This window comes from Lissotriton helveticus, chromosome 1_2, assembly GCF_964261635.1.
Source record: "Lissotriton helveticus chromosome 1_2, aLisHel1.1, whole genome shotgun sequence".
Taxonomy (NCBI): Eukaryota; Metazoa; Chordata; class Amphibia; order Caudata; family Salamandridae; genus Lissotriton; species Lissotriton helveticus.
Genome location: NC_136058.1, coordinates 360,342,054 through 360,360,105, shown reverse-complemented (window position 1 = coordinate 360,360,105; position 18,052 = coordinate 360,342,054). Strand labels below are relative to the sequence as shown.

Sequence of the window (18,052 nt, the reverse complement as noted above, 5' to 3'; positions counted from 1 at the left end):
TAATTAAATAAATAAATTAAAAAAATAAATAAATAAAATAATAGCCAAAAATCATACGGAAACACTGTCTAATCATAAGAGTATTAAATGTAATACTCGAGTATTAAAATAAATACTTGAGTAACAATAAATATATTAAAATTTTAAAAAATTACATTAATTAACAAAATAATTTCGTTAAATCATTTCATATTGTTACATTATCTGTAAACAATTATTTAAAAAAATAATTAATTAGATTTTTAAAAAATAATATATATATTTATTAATTAAATAAAATAAGTAAATAATTTTTGTTATTTAAGTAAAATAAAAAAAACGACGTGTTGGTAGTAAAGTAATTCCATAAATAATCGACCTATATTTCTATTATTCAAACAACACAGATACAATGCAATGCATAGAGATATTCTAATTAAAACGAGAGTAATAAAAAACGTACTCGATATATTTTACAAAGTAGTCATAGTAATGAAAATTATTATATTTCAAGAAAATAACGACGTATTGAAAAAATAAGGAATAAATGATTAGTAAATAATGGATTTTTAAACTTTTTAATCAAAAAGAACACATTAACGTGCAAAGTTGCGCCATTTTACACACAGCAAACTAAAATGAAGTCCATCTACGATTTCCATGACCTACAATATCAACAAGACTTTCAAGATGGATGCCAAAATGGAACGAAAATATGAAAAGTTTACTTCTACGTAACGTATTTTAAATTATATGTTTCCACATCAAATGATTTAAAAAAAAATTAGAAACGGAACGGTATAATTTACTCCAAAAATAATGATAATTACGAAAAGTTATAAATAGAAGAAACCCACCATTTTGAAGGCAGTTGATTATCAACTAAGAGAGTGAGCAGACGTGAAAACCTGACCCTCTGACCTCTTGATTTAATTGTGAAGGAAAAGGAATTTAGACGCATTTCTCTTTCACATTAAAGTAAGTCAAATGAAATAAGAATTAAAATTATGTAGTGCTAACATATCAGCACCAATATATTTAAAAAATATTTTTTAAAATAGAATATTTAATATAATAATAAGCTTTTAGAAAGAAAGTATTAAAACGTTTGATAGCAATGTTTATATGTGTTAAAGTTTTTATAATTATTAAACATAATATTTTTAAGAAATCGAATCAAAGGTTGATGAAATTTTTTTTAACCAATAATTGCATTGTCAACAAGGTAACTGCTGAATACTTTAAAAAAGCTTATATTTCAACTTATTCAATTTAAATAAATAAATGAAGAAACACGTTACCATAACCAAAATAAACAAGCAACATTACTAAACGTTCTCTCCCTCTCCCCCACATCCTTCGAAAATTAATCGTAAATGTAATATGTTAAAAAACAGTAAGACAGACACATAATACAGCGTAAAAATGGATGACAACTAAATGTCAGAATAATTAAAAATAAAATATAGAATATGTATTTATTTCCTTTGCATCTCATGCAAATCAACATTTAATTTTAGATACTTCAATGTATGTTGTGAAGCAGTATAGATTGTGAAAAAAACCTGAAACAACAATCGATTCAACCAAAGATTTAAAAATATAAGAAAAATAAAGGACTATCAGCAAGGTAAATACTTGACAGTTTTAATGTACCAGTAGAATATCGTTTTTTAAAAATATAAATTAGTATAAGAAGTAGATTATTTTCTACAAAAAATGTCATAGTAATAAAACTCGCATGTATTATGAAGGAACATATGACACGTTTTCAAATGTTTTCTTTACAGCAAAAGGAGAACAACCAAAACTGAAAAAGCCACCGAAAATCAGCCAATATCGAAACCATTTGCAAAATAACACCACAAATTAACATTCAAATCTCAAAGGTAACTTTTAAATATAAACACATTTCTATTTGAGAATACATTAAAAATCATAAATATTCTTTTAGCTGAATATGTGCAGGATAGTCGAAAAAATGTAAATTTCTAATCGAACTCTAGGTAAGTGCATATTCTGAAAAAAATGCTGAATATTAATAGAAACTAAGAAAAGTGCTGGATATTGTGGAAGTATCTCTTATTATTTCCACTCTGAGAAAGTGCATGACTTTAGTTGTCCCCAAACCTTTTTTGGGGGTGCTAGAGGGTGTCAAAGTGACACCCCCTGCACCCTTGTCAATATCTGTATTTACCGATTCGGTAAATACCGACCGGTAATGCCCCATTCATTCCTATGGGCTTCAAAGCCCATAGGAATGAATGGGGCATTACCGGTCGGTATTTACCGAATCGGTAAATACAGATATTTACCAATTCGGTAAAAGGAACATCTGGATGTTTCTACATCGAGATGTTTCTACATCTCGACCCCTTAGATTTACCCCTTAGATTTAATTTACATTCAAAGGAGAACAACCAAAACTGTAAAAGCGACCAAATCTCAGCCAATATCAAAACAGTTTGCAAGACTTGAAAGAAACCCACAAACCAACCTTCAAAACTCAAAGGTAACTGTCAAATAAACACATTTCATTTTCTGCTTATATTGCATACGATATATAAATTTAAAGCAGAAAAAACGCAGGATAGTGAAAAAATGTCAATTACTATTTAAACTCCAGGTAAGTGCTTGATACGGGAAAGTGCTGGATAGAATAGAAATACAAATTACTATTCTAACTCCAGGTAAGAGCATGATTAGAGAAAGTGCTGGATAGTGTAGAAATGCCACTTACTATTCCAACACCAATAAAGTGCATGATTAAAGAAAGTACTGGATAGTGTTAAAGTGCCACTTACTATGCAATGTCCAAGTAAATACATGATTAGTGCAAGTGCTGTATAGTGTTAAAGTGCCATTTACTATTTTCACTCCAGTAAAATACATGATTAGGGAAAGTGCTGGATAATGTTGAAATGCCACTTAATATTGTAACAGCAGATAAGTGCATTATTAGAGAAAGTGTTGGATAGCGTTGAAGTGCCATTTACAATTCCAATTTAAATTTAATAATATATAAAATATATAATTTTAATAATATATAACTCCAGGAAAGTGCATGTTTAGGGAAAGTGCTGGATAGTGTTGAAGTGCAACTTACTATTCTAACTCCAGGAAAGTGCATGTTTAGGGAAAGTGCTGGATAGTGTTGAACTGCCACTTACTATTCTAACTGCAGACCTGGACTTGGAATTGTAAGTGGCACTTCAACACTATCCAGCACTTTCTTTAAAGTGCTGGATAGTGATGAATTGCCACTTACAATTCCAAGTCCAGATAAATGCATGAGCAAATAAAGTGCTGGTTATTGTTAACATGTCACAAATTTCTAATCATCAATAAATATAGATTATTTTTTTCAACGTTTACAAAAGATATAGAAATATAACATTATCAAACCATATAACACTTTTTTAAATCTTTTCATTACAGCCAAACAAGATAAACCAAAACCGAATAAACAACCGAAGCTCAGCCAATATCAAAACAATTTGCAAGACTTGAAAGAAACCTACAAAGCAACCTTCAAAACTCAAAGGTAACAGTCAAATAAACACATTTCATTTTCTGCTTACATTGCATACAAAATATAATGTTATAACCGAAAAAGTGCAGAATAGTGAAAAATTTCAATTACTATTCAAACTCCAGATAAATGATTGATTTGGAAAAGTGCTGGATAGTGTTGAAGTGCCACTTACTATTCTAACTCCAGATAAGTGCATAATTAAAAAAATTGCTGGATAGTGTTGAAGTTCAACTTACTATTCTAACTCCAGGAAAGTGCATGTTTAGGGAAAGTGCTGGATAGTGTTGAAGTGCCACTTACTATTCTAACTCCAGGAAAGTGCATGTTTAGGGAAAGTGCTGGATAGTGTTGAAGTGCCACTTACTATTCTAACACCAGGTAAGTGCTTGATTAGAGAAAGTGCTGGATAGTATTGAAGTGCCACTTACTATTCTAACTCCAGGAAAGTGCATGATTAGAGAAAGTGCTGGATAGTATTAAAGTGCAACTTACTATTCTAACTCCCGGAAATTGCATGATTCGAAAAGTGCTGGATATTGTTGAAGTGCCACTTACTATTCTAACTCGAGATAAGTGCATGATTAGCGAAAGTGCTGGAAATTGTTGAAGTGCAACTTACTATTCAGAATTCAGGAAAGTGCATGATTAGTGAAAGTGCTGGATAGTGTTGAACTGCCACTTACTATTCTAACTGCAGACCTGGACTTGGAATTGTAAGTGGCACTTCAACACTATCCAGCACTTTCTTTAAAGTGCTGGATAGTGATGAATTGCCACTTACAATTCCAAGTCCAGATAAATGCATGAGCAAATAAAGTGCTGGTTATTGTTAACATGTCACAAATTTCTAATCATCAATAAATATAGATTATTTTTTTCAACGTTTACAAAAGATATAGAAATAAAACATTATCAAACCATATAACACTTTTTTAAATCTTTTCATTACAGCCAAACAAGATAAACCAAAACCGAAAAAACAACCGAAGCTCAGCCAATATCAAAACAATTTGCAAGACTTGAAAGAAACCTACAAAGCAACCTTCAAAACTCAAAGGTAACAGTCAAATAAACACATTTCATTTTCTGCTTACATTGCATACAAAATATAATTTTATAACCGAAAAAGTGCAGAATAGTGAAAAATGTCAATTACTATTCAAACTCCAGATAAATGCTTGATTTGGAAAAGTGCTGGATAGTGTTGAAGTGCCACTTACTATTCTAACTCCAGATAAGTGCATAATTAAAAAAATTGCTGGATAGTGTTGAAGTGCAACTTCCTTTTCTAACTCCAGGAAAGTGCATGATTAGGAAAGTGCTGAATATTGTTGAATTTCCACTTAATATTTTAACTCCAGATAAATGCATGATTAGAAAAAGTACTGGATAGTGTTAAAGTGCAACTTACTATTCTAACTCCAGGAAAGTGCATGATTAGGAAAAGTGCTGGATAGTGTTGAAGTGCCACTTACTATTCTAACTCCAGATAAGTGCATGATTAGAGAAAGTGCTGGATAGTGTTGAAGTGCAACTTACTATTTTCACTCCAGGAAAGTGCATGATTAGGAAAAGTGCTGGATAGTGTTGAAGTGCCACTTACTATTCTAACTCCAGGAAAGTGCATGTTTAGGGAAAGTGCTGGATAGTGTTGAAGTGCAACTTACTATTCTAACTCCAGGAAAGTGCATCATTAGGGAAAGTGCTGGATAGTGTTGAAGTGCCACTTACTATTCTAACACCAGGTAAGTGCTTGATTAGGGAAAGTGCTGAATAGTGTTGAAGTGCCACTTACTATTCTAACTCCAGGAAAGTGCATGTTTAGGGAAAGTGCTGGATATTGTTGAAGTGCCACTTACTATTCTAACTCCAGGAAAGTGCATGTTTAGGGAAAGTGCTGGATAGTGTTGAAGTGCCACTTACTATTCTAACTCCAGGAAAGTGCATGTTTAGGGAAAGTGCTGGATAGTGTTGAAGTGCCACTTACTATTCTAACACCAGGTAAGTGCTTGATTAGGGAAAGTGCTGGATAGTATTGAAGTGCCACTTACTATTCTAACTCCAGGAAAGTGCATGTTTAGAGAAAGTGCTGGATAGTGTTGAAGTGCCACTTACTATTCTAACTCCAGGAAAGTGCATGTTTAGGGAAAGTGCTGGATAGTGTTGAAGTGCCACTTACTATTCTAACACCAGGTAAGTGCTTGATTAGGGAAAGTGCTGGATAGTATTGAAGTGCCACTTACTATTCTAACTCCAGGAAAGTGCATGTTTAGAGAAAGTGCTGGATAGTGTTGAAGTGCCACTTACTATTCTAACTCCAGGAAAGTGCATGTTTAGGGAAAGTGCTGGATAGTGTTGAAGTGCAACTTACTATTCTAACTCCAAGAAAGTGCATGATTAGGGAAAGTGCTGGATAGTGTTGAAGTGCCACTTACTATTCTAACTCCAGAAAAGTACATGATTAGGGAAAGTGCTGGATAGTGTTGAAGTGCCACTTACTATTCTAACACCAGGTAAGTGCTTGATTAGGGAAAGTGCTGGATAGTATTGAAGTGCCACTTACTATTCTAACTCCATGAAAGTGCATGTTTAGGGAAAGTGCTGGATAGTGTTGAAGTGCCACTTACTATTCTAACTCCAGGAAAGTGCATGTTTAGGGAAAGTGCTGGATATTGTTGAAGTGCCACTTACTATTCTAACTCCAGGAAAGTGCATGTTTAGGGAAAGTGCTGGATAGTGTTGAAGTGCAACTTACTATTCTAACTCCAGGAAAGTGCATGATTATGGAAAGTGCTGGATAGTGTTGAAGTGCCACTTACTATTCTAACTCCAGATAAGTGCATGATTAGAGAAAGTGCTGGATAGTGTTGAAGTGCAACATACTATTCTAACTCCTGGAAAGTGCATGAGTAGGGAAAGTGTTGGATAGTGTTGAAGTGCCACTTACTATTCTAACTCCAGGAAAGTGCATGTTTAGGGAAAGTGCTGGATAGTGTTGAAGTGCAACTTACTATTCTAACTCCTAGAAAGTGCATGAGTAGGGAAAGTGTTGGATAGTGTTGAAGTGCCACTTACATTCCAAGTCCAGATAAGTGCATGATTACAGAAATTACTGGATAGTGTTCAAGTTCAACTTACAATTCCAAGTCCAGGTAAATGCATGATTAAGGAAAGTGCTGAAAAATGTTTAAGTGCAATTTATTTTTTCAAACAGAACCAACATAATAATTTATATTTCATGTTTCCTTTTTTCCACAGAAAATGGCAAGCAATACCACAGCAATTTATACAAAATCAAGAAAAGGAAACAGACTTCTAAAACACTGTGGGTATATATATTGTAATGAGAGGATAAGTGAACCAAGGAGACATTGGAGGTGTGTTCAATATTATTCTTCTCGTTGCAGCGGCAGAGCAGTTACTGTTGGTGACAACATAATCAAAACCACTGAACATAACCCCTCTGCCTCTGCAATGGAAATAGAAATACGCGATACAATCAACCAAATGAAAGATATTGCATCCACCTCCAATGCAACTCCTGGTCAAATTTTAAGAGAGGTTGCACAACATGTCCCTGGACATGTTGCTTGTAATATGCCAACAATCCCTAATTTGCGTAGAATTATTCAACGTAAAAAGCAGGCAAGTAACACACAAACAGTTACTCCACAAACTTTTGCTGACATTGTAATTCCACACGAATTAACTCTTTCTTTCTCTAATGAACCTTTCCTTCTCTATGATAACCAAAACCCTCTCAAACGCATAGTAATATTTAGCACTCCCCGTAACCTTTAAAAATTAGAGAATACTGAAATTTGGATGATGGATGGTACGTTTAAATGTACGCCCCATCCTTTCACCCAAATTTACAGCATTCATGCACAAATAAACAATAATGTAGTTCCCTTAGTATATAGTTTACTACCAGACAAGCAATCTGCAACCTATACTGAATTTTTATCAGTAATTAAAGAGAAAACATCAGGAAAAAGTCCTAGGAAAATCATTTTAGATTTTGAATTGACTATGATGAATGTCATCAACAAATTGTACGTGGATACCCAAATTCAGGGATGTTTTTTTCATTTTTCCCAGGCATATTGGCGTAAACTTCAAAAAACATCCCTGGTTGCAGATTACTGCTCTGATAGCAAATTACAAGTTGAATTAAAAAAATTAACTGCCCTTTGTTTTGTACCACCTGATAGTGTAGATGAATACTACACTGCAATTTCAGAATCTGATTATTTTATACAAAATGAAGAAAAATTGGCTCCAATTTTAAATTATTTCGAGGACACATGGATTGGGCGTCTAAGCAGATCAGGTCGCAGGAGGAAGCCACGTTACCATGTGCAGTGGTGGAACTGCTACTCAACCTGCTTGGAAGGTGGTGCTAAAACAAATAATGCCATAGAGGGATGGCACAACTCCTTCAGTCATACAATTGGCAAACATCATCCTAATTTTTACTCTTTTTTGAAAACTTTGAAGAAGGAGCAAAGTTTTCAAGAAATGAGACTTGCACAAGCATTTTCAGGTAGCCTAAATCCACGACCTTCAAGACAAACAAAGGAAATGTCCAGGAGACTATTGGGTGTACTACAACAATTTTCGTTGTGTGTGGCATCAGACTACCTTGAAAATGTTGCTAACATATTACATTTCTAAAATGTAATCCAAAACTTACTTTCCTGCTTTGCCCTAAATTTATTTTTTATATATTGAATTCAATTGGCTTTTTTGTGAACATTTTTTAAAATTTAAAATCGTCGGGTTCCCTTACCTTTTGAAATCTTATCCTTTTCAGGTACACATTTTTGAAAAATGGAAAAATCCATCCCCTTTCTTTTTACAAATAAAAACCTATAAAAGGCATGTAGAAATTATTTTTCTACTATTAAAAATTAATTATGATTTCAGAAATGGAATATTTTTCCTAGAAGTAAACATTTTGAACGTTTTTTTTTAAAGTTATTTTGAAATACTTTTTTCACCACTTACTATTTCAAAAATGATACTGGCTTGTGAAATATTTTTTTATAAAAATTAGTTTATATGACAAATTTCTGTTGTATTTCAAACAGAAAACAATCAAAAAAGCACCTTTACTGCAATATTACCCATTCTTCTATTTGTCTAACAATTCTTCATTTAAAAATGTGACGTACGCAACCTAAAATAAATGTTTTATGGTTAAGTAACTTCACAACCTAACTGAATATAATCTCACTTACTAAATATATTTATAAATTCTTCCCTCTAGATTTTTTCATGATTTTGCCAAAAACACATCCTAACTGCAATTTTTCTCGCTGACTAAATCTTTTCATTTTTCAAATATTTCAATTTTTAAAATACACACGCAAAACATGTATTTTGTAAACCTGCTTTTTGAAATATGAAAAGAAAACAACCAATTAAACCCATTTTTCGTAATCATATCTTGCATCCATGAAACCACTCGAAAGAAAGCATTACCAATGCCACGAAATTCCTTCTTTTTGAAATATTTATCCAAAACAACCAATCAAGACCCTTATTTCAAAATATCAGCAAAGAATACCGCACATATGTTTCTTCGATTTCAACAATCGTAAATTCAAAAACCATATTTTTTTTCAACAATCCAAGCCCAAAAGTATCATTTTTCAAATAAACGTTGATAACCTTTCTATGTTGAACAAACTTACAAAAGCAATACATTCCCATCTCAACACAAAACATGTAACGTTCAAAATGATTACTTTTTTTGTAAAATAACTTTATTGAAAAATATTTACCCTTGACTTGTTCCGATACATTACCCGACGAAGGCATATACAAATTAAATGTTCGGCGACATGTTCAATTTCAATCAAAAACAAATATTAGTTTAAAACGCAACCTCTCATTATCCTCTCATTACAATATATATACTTTTTAAATATTTGTTACTGTTAATTAAGTTGTAAAAGTTTCCTACCTTGAGCGCAGATCAGCTTCCAGCTGCTTCCAGCAATCGATGAAATCCAAGATGGCGTCTAACGTCGACGTTAACGTAACGACGTGATCAAAAAGCCGCAAAATGAAAAAAGGACTATTTTAATCTAATGTAATATTTTTTTTTTATAATACATTATAATAATCATTTCAAAAGTTAAAAAATTTAGAAAATATTGTAAATTTGAAATAAATATTATATATTTTTTTTACATGTTATTTTCGTTAAATAATAAAATATTTTTGAAAACACAAAGACTTTTTCAATTATTTTTCTTAATTTATAACGTTTTAAAATAATGTTTATATACCAAAATTAAAGTTTTTAATCACTTACCATTATGCTACCCTTGTATCCTTCTTCTCCATCCTGCTTCTGTTCTTTTTCATCCATACTAAACCGTTCCGCGGATTCAAATGGATTATTCATAGAAATAAATAAAGGACTAAAACCTTCATTGAAACCAATGCAAAAGCGTGAGAAAGTTTCCAAAAATACATCTATTAATATTCCAATTTATTTGTAAATTATTTAAATATTATTTTAAACATAACTTAATATTAAAATATTTATTAATAATAATTGTTACCTTCTAAATCATCTAATTATTATTATAGTATTATTTTTGAAATCATAATCTCTATTCTCTCAAAAAATACTGCAGTAATAATAATAATTGTTTTGAAACATTATTTAATATAAATACATTTTTAAAATTACTTACAAAATATCAGAGTATTAATATTTTTTTTATAAACATTATTTACCAAAGTATTAATACTTATTTTTGTAAACATTATTTAATTTAAATAATTATTAGTGCAAAAATGTTTGAATAAATCATAATCTCTATTCTTTCTCTAAAAATACTGGAGTATTAATATTAATTTTTTTAAACATTATTTTATATAAATAAATTTTAGAAATTGTGAAAAAAATACCAGAGTATTAATACTTAATACTTATTTTTATAAACATTATTTACCAAAGTATTAGTACTTTATTTTAGAAACATTATTTAATTTAAATAAATAATTAAAAATTCCTACAAAAAATACATGAGTATTAATATTTATTTTTATAAACATTATTTACCAAAGTATTAATACTTATTTTTATAAACATTATTTAATTAAAATAAATAATAAAAAATTGCTACAAAAAATACCTGAGTATTAATACTTATTATATTTAAATAAATTATACAAAATTGCTACAAAAAATACCTGAGTATTAATACTTATTATATTTAAATAAATTATACAAAATTCCTTGAGTATTACATATTACATAATTAAATAATAAATTATTAATACTTATTTTTTCAAACATTATTTAATTTAAATAAAGAATAAAATATTGCAACAAAAAATACCTGAATATTAATAATTATTATATACTTATTAATATTTATTATATTTAAATGCCTGAGTATTACATAATTAAATAATAAAAATAATATTATTTAAAATCAAAATTTTGATCACATGTAAAAAAAATATTAAATATTATTATTATTATTAAATAACCCACAAAATAATATTTAACAATTAACCATATAAATTACGATGTAAAAGCATGCGTTGTAATAGCTCTTGCGTTGTAACACCATGCGTTGTAAAAACATGCGTTGTAAAAGAACCTGCGTTGTATTACCTGCGTTGTAATAGCACTGCGTTGTTATACTTGCGTTGTAATGGATGTTCCCCCTGCTGTGAGGCAGGCGTAAGAAATTGACGAATTTGTGTCCTAGAAGTGGCGCTGTGAAATCACATAGATTACACTGCGTCACTTCTACGACCCTTTCTTGCGTCAAAACGCCCCCCTTGCATACATTATACCTGGCGCAGGTATAATGTGGCGCAGGGGTTTACAAAGTGACGCATCTACCTAGATGCGTCACTTTGTTTATATGGCGCAACAAGGCGCATTTTTTACGCCGCTGGTGCGTCACAAATAGTGACGCACCAGAGGCATAAAAGTGACGCAAAGCCTCATGAATGAGGCCCTGGGAGTCTCCCACCTACATCTGTGATGTTTGCATCTATTCATCACCAAGACACGCACCTATGTGTATGCCCACAACGGCTTATACATATTAAATTTCTGTGTCACATGCATTAGACACTGACATATTCTGTACCTGAAGATGACAAGCGTCAATCACGAAAACATGCACCTGCGTGTCACCAGGGTCACACAATAGTACATATCATATGTTTGCTTCACCTCTGTTACATGTATATGCAGATTACAGTGACCCGTCAATTTGTGGGTCATTGTTAAGTAAGAATGCATGATTTATATACATGCATCACCAGTGACAAACATCTACGTTACTTTAAAAACAATTATCTACGTTCTGGATAGTGATTGAAAAAAAAAACAGAACATGTGCTCATAAAAAACAGCAAAAGAAACGCACATATGACAAAAAATTCAAAGTATGCAAGCCTGGCTGTTTGAAGAGGGAGCTTGCTTCATGATCAGACTCGGCCCAAATGGTGCACGAGGACATGCTGAGATACAGCCCGGATGGTGAGATGTCAGAACATGCTGCCTGGTCAAAGGGGTCCCCGGAAAACTGTCAATCTTCAGCCCCAAATCAAAGTCAAAGCAACCCTTCACCATAGGAGACACAGGATGGCATGTGCACCATAAACGTTCCTGTTAGAAATGGGGGGTCTCTAGTTGGCAATGTACTGCACCTTTGTCCAAGTACGGATCCTTCTTCCTAGTCAGGAAAATAACTAAATAACCCCTGCTCACCCGCTTGGTAGCTTGGCCCGAGCAGACAGGCTTTTCTCAGAGGCAGTGTGTAAAGCATTTGTTCATGAATACAGTAACACAGTGAAATCACTACAAATGGACACCACACCAGTTTAGAAAAATAATTAAAACTTTATCTAGACCAACAAGACCAGAAATGACAAAAATCCAACATACAATACTATAAAAATAGTTACTGTGCAAGATATCCTTTAAATTGCAGGAATAATGTGAGGGAATATTGTGAAAAACACAGTTTCTCCGACTCTCTGTTCGGGGCTACCGCGATACTCAACACAACAGAGTCTAACAATTCCAGCCAACTGCGTCGGCACAGGTTAGAAAAAGCGTTGACAGACCCGGAGACAGTACCATTCTTGTAGCGGTCAGCACAATGGTATGAGCTAGTCAGGGAAAAAACGTCGCGGTTGAGATGTGAGATAGAAGCATTGCAGCGGGTGGTGTCGTCATGACTCAGTGCAGGCAGCAGCTCATTGACGGAGTCGGTGGGACCAAGACTTGCGTTGCAGGGTGAGGCGGTGCCTGATGTGGTGCTGGCAGGTCATGGTGCGGCGACAGAGCCGGTTGATGTTGGAGTTGGGCAGCGACGGAGTTGGTGACGTCTGTACAGCGTTAGCAAAGGGGTGCGGAGTGCGATGCTAAGGACGCGGTGCAAGCAGCAGCTCGTTGACGGAGTCCTGAGACCAGGGTTGTGTTGCAAAGCAAGGCGGTGCTCTCTGCTGTGCCTTCAGGACACAGAGTCTGTTACGGACTCAGTGACGGACCCGGTCGCCCTTTTCTTCTGCAGCGACTGGAACCAGTGGAACCGGAGACAGTGCCCAGTGGATGGTGAGGTCTTTGCTATTCCTGAGACCTCCTGGACAGGGGGCAAGCTCCACTTCAAGCCCTTGGAGATACTTTCTCAAGTACGATGCACACGCAGTTCCTCTCCTTGGCAGTAACAGCCACTGCAGGCCAAACCCTGACAGCACACAACAAAGGGGCAGTACTCCTCCTCCAGTTTCTCCAGTTTTTTTCCTTTGCAGAGTTTACACTTAGAGTCAAAAAGTGATCTAAAGTTCTGGGTTCTGGGTCCCAATATTTATACAGTAAAATCCTTTGTTCTCTGAAAGCAGAGAATGTCTGTACCCAGCCAAAACCAACATCGGTATCTAAGGGAAGGCTCTGGAGTGGATCATCTCGTTCCTCGCCGGAAGAACCCAGAGAGTCCGCCTCCCCCCGTTCAGATCCAAGGCTTCCGAAGTCATCTGCGGCGAACCACAAGGATCCTCTCCTCACTCAGCCCCACCCTCTTCAACGTCTACATGAGCCCCCTCGCAGCCATCGCACGCCAACACAACGTCCACATGATCTCCTATGCCGACGACACCCAGCTGATCCTCTCCCTCACCAACGACCCCGCCACCGCCAGAGCCAGCCTACACGAAGGGTTGAAAGACGTCGCCGAGTGGATGAAGAACAGCCGCCTGAAACTGAACTCAGACAAGACGGAAGTCCTCATCCTGGGATCATCGCCCTTCGCCTGGGACGACTCCTGGTGGCCCCCTGCCCTGGGCACCACCCCCAAGCCAACGGACCACGCACGAAACCTGGGCTTCATCCTGGACTCCTCCCTCTCGATGACCAGACAAGTCAACGCCGTCTCGTCATCCTGCTTCAACACCTTGCGCATGCTCCGTAAGATCTTCTGATGGATCCCCACCGAAACCAGGAAGAAGGTCACCCAGGCACTTGTCACCAGCCGACTGGACTACGGGAACACCCTCTACGCGGGAACCACTGCCAAACTACAGAAAAGACTCCAGCGCATACAGAACGCCTCCGCACGACTCATCCTGGACATCACCCGCCGCAACCACATCTCTATCCACCTGAGAGACCTGCACTGGCTCCCCGTCAGCAAGAGGATCACGTTCAGACTCCTCACCCACGCACACAAGGCTCTCCATGACCTGGGCCCCAAGTGCCTCAACAACCGCCTCACTTTCTACATGCCCACCCGCCAGCTGCGATCGACCAGCCTCGCCCTTGCCACAGTACCACGCATTCGCAAAGCCACCGCCGGAGGAAGATCCTTCTCCTACCTGCCGGCCAAGACAAGGAACTCCCTCCCCATCCACCTACGGCTGACCCACGACCATCTCTCCTTCAGGAAGCAACTCAAGACCTGGCTTTTCGAGCAGTAACGGACCCCTCCCTCCCAGCGCCTTGAGACCCTTCCGGGTGAGTAGTGCGCTATATATATTGTTTGATTGATTGATTGAGTTCTGTCCTCACTGGTGTAGCTTCCTGGCAGGAGAAGGAGACAGCATTGTGGAAGGCAGACCAGGCCCATTCAGGTGAAAAGAAATTTCCTTCCCCCTACTCTAAATGCAGCCCAGTTCTATTCAGCCCCACTCTGCCTCGTAAGACCCTCTGGAGTCACTGCACCTCCCCAGACCCTATCACTCCAAAGCCAGACAGTCAATACAGACCCTAGCAGTGGCACACTGGATGGTTAGGCAAGAAAATACCTACTTTCTAAAAGTGGTATTTTCAAACACAGAATGTAAAAGTCACCCTCACTAAAAGATGCATCTTAACATTCTGAGGTCAGGCATATCAAACTTTATTATCCTACCTTTTCCTAAGGGTACTTATGTTTCTAAGATGTTATAAGCAAACTCTCCCATTCTACCCTATGGGAACAGGTAGCCTTGCAATAGTGAAAAATAAAATTGGCAGTGATTCACTATCAGGACATGACACACACATCAGGGCATGTCCTACCTTTCACATATATTGTACCCTGCCCTCAGGGGTACCTTGGTCCTACCTAAGGGGTGACTAGCATGTAGGAAAAGGGAAGGTTAAGCCTGGAAGGTGGGTGCACTTGCCAGGTCGACATGGCAGTACTAGACTGCACACAGGCTCTGCAGTGGCAGGCCTGAGTTACCTTTACAGGCTGCTTATGTGGGTAGCACAATCAGTGCTACAGCCCACTAGCAGCATTTGATTTACAGGCCCTAGGCACACACAGTGCACTGTACTAGGGGCAGACTAGTAAATCAAATATGCCAATCATGGAATCACTAATCCCTAACACTAATTTACAAGGGAAGAACTTGCACTTTGGCACTGAACAGGAGTGGCAAGTGCCCAAAGCATCTAGACCAGCAGACCAGAAGTCCGACATACAGCAAAAACACGGCAGGCAAAGGCAAAAATACGGGGGAAACCCACGCCAACGATGCTAGGTCTAACAGTTTCTGATCGGGGCAGAAGCTTTTGTTCATGTTTGACTGTTTATCGGCATTTCTGAGGAAGGTCTCATCAAAGTGCTAAGTTATGGAAATGCATTAGCACTCCCCCGGTCGTTATTTACATAGAGAAACTGGTCCGGGATGCACCACACAGTAGCTGCTAGCCTAGTGTCCATTCCCTGGCAAGGGGCGTGAAGAATGGCTTCTCATGTGCAGTCACAGCGTGCATGTGGCTGCTCGTTACCGAGCCAATACTCCATGGGCGTTAACTTGAGAGAAAAGGTACGACATGCAGCAAATGTTAGCCATTCGCAAGCTACAGTTTTTTAATGACTCAGACAAAAGCCAATCCTAAGTAAAGGCAGTGTCAGACCCCACAAAGCACATACAACAGCTCACGTACAGCGCAAGCGCTGTTTAGGCTCGACCTAAATTCAGAGAGCCATAAAGGGCTATACAATAAATATTCACCTTTCCTAGCATGCTAACTATCGAAAAAATGTGACTACTCAACTAGGACATATAAAATAGGTACAATTCCCGATTCTGTTACTGGCAGGGTGCTAAGGTCATCTTTTTACGCTTCTCCCTAGTTTGTCATATGCTAAATTATGTAAATTAGGATCTGAGGGAGTTTCTTACCCTCTTATGGCTGCTTCTGGATGGGAATAGCACAGGTTACATCACATAGAAATACCACACATGCCTTTACAACGCGGGTATTACTATGCGATGTCAATTACAAGGAGTACCATTACAACGCAAAATTTTACCACGACTATACCTTTACAACACATGCCATTTCAATGCCAAGGCATGTGTGGTAAAGGTATAGTCATGGTAAACGTTTGCAAGGTAAGAGACTCCAAACTACCCTACCCTAATGCATAATGTAGTTCCACTGCACAAGCCTCCTCCGACCCCCAGTCCTCTCCCTACAATAACACTACACTACCCTGCACAACCCCCTGTCGCTACACTAATTCCCCAACCCCCAGTCCTTGCCCTACAATAACACTACACTACCCAGCGCAACCCAGACACTATACTAATTCCTAAAACACTACCCTACACTACACAACCACCACAACACTACCCTTAACCCTAACAAGCTACCCCCAGCACGACCCTCCCCGTTCCCCCAGTCCTGTTCCTACACTCTATGACTACCCTGCATGACCCCCTACACTACCCTAAACCCAAAAACACTACTCAAACACAACACAACCCTAAACCCTAAAATACTACCCCCCACACGACCCTGCCCCTACCCTCAGTCCATTCCTACACTCAAACACTACCCTGCATGACCCCGACACCATCCTAAATCCTAAACCACTACCCTACACTACACAAACACCACAACACTACCCTAAACCCTAACATGCTACCCCCAGCACGACCCTCCCCCTTCCCCATCCTGTCCCAATACTATAACATATCCTGCATGACCCCCCTACACTACCCTAAACCCTAAAACACTACCCTACACTACGCAAACACCACAACACTACCCTAAACCTGAAACACTACCCTACACTACACAAACATCACAACACTACCCTAAAAACTAAAACACAACCCCCCTGCACGACCCCCAGTCCGGCCCCTACATTCCAACACTACCCAGCACGACCCCCTCAACACTACCCTAAACCCACAAACACTTCCCAACACTACACAAACACCACAACACTACCCTAAAACACTACCCCCAGCACGACCCTCCCCCTACACACAACTCTACACTACACAAACATTACTACACTACTTCAACACTACCCTAACCCTTAAAAGGTAACCCCCACCCCAAGCACAATCCCCCTTACCTCTCTCTCCCCGTGGTTCCTCTCTCCTGGTTCCAGCACCGACAGAGGGGTGGTGCACGTCGTTGTGAGGAAACGGCGTGGATAACCATTACATTGCATGCGATATAATGGTTTGCATTGTAATGGTAGTTGTTGTTACATCGCATGCATTGTTACGCATGCGATGTAACAACTTGCGTGGTTACAGCCTCGTCGTAATGGCTGTTTACCTCAGGACGGACCACTGCCCCGTGGATTCATCAGAACTTTCAATCAATTGCTGTGTTTGCTCACCTTCCTACATCCAAAAATGTGAATCCATGCGGGCTGGATCCCTTTGTTTGGCTGCAGTCGGCATCGAGGTACCAATCAGCTACTGGCCGGCTTGCCAAAATGTTGCTTGAAGTTGAAATACCTTGAAAAACACAAGAGACAGAAGGTGTTTGGAAAAACAGGAACAGATTGTTTAATCAAACAGCGCAGCCTTGAGAACAGTTACAGGTGCAGGGTCCAAGGACTATCTCAATTTACATTGGTCCACGGCCTCTTTTTATACAGCTCATTGTAGGCAATGAAGTATTTCCAGAGGTCAATAAAGAACGTAAACTGTTGCCTTGGAGTCGTAATTTAATTGTCAAATGCAAAGTATTGCATAGTGGAGAAGCGTGGCTCAGTGGTTAGAGGCGGCAGACCTGGAAGCTGAGATCAG

The 18,052-nt window shown here is 37.5% G+C and overlaps 1 protein-coding gene and 1 long non-coding RNA gene across 2 annotated transcripts in view; one reads left to right on the top strand and one right to left on the bottom strand.

Moving 5' to 3' along the window:
• LOC144805256 (acyl-coenzyme A amino acid N-acyltransferase 1-like) overlaps positions 1-18,052 on the bottom strand; it is a 205,645-nt gene that overhangs the window by 86,063 nt on the left and 101,530 nt on the right. Inside the window, exon 2 of the mRNA XM_078671952.1 lies at positions 17,638-17,758. The gene's annotated coding sequence lies outside the window, so the exon portion shown is untranslated. The remainder of the gene's footprint in view (positions 1-17,637; positions 17,759-18,052) is intronic.
• Positions 3,416-7,298, top strand: LOC144807922 (uncharacterized). Its single transcript, XR_013606524.1, has 3 exons — positions 3,416-3,523; positions 4,466-4,571; positions 6,773-7,298. It is a non-coding gene; the product is annotated as an uncharacterized LOC144807922 (long non-coding RNA).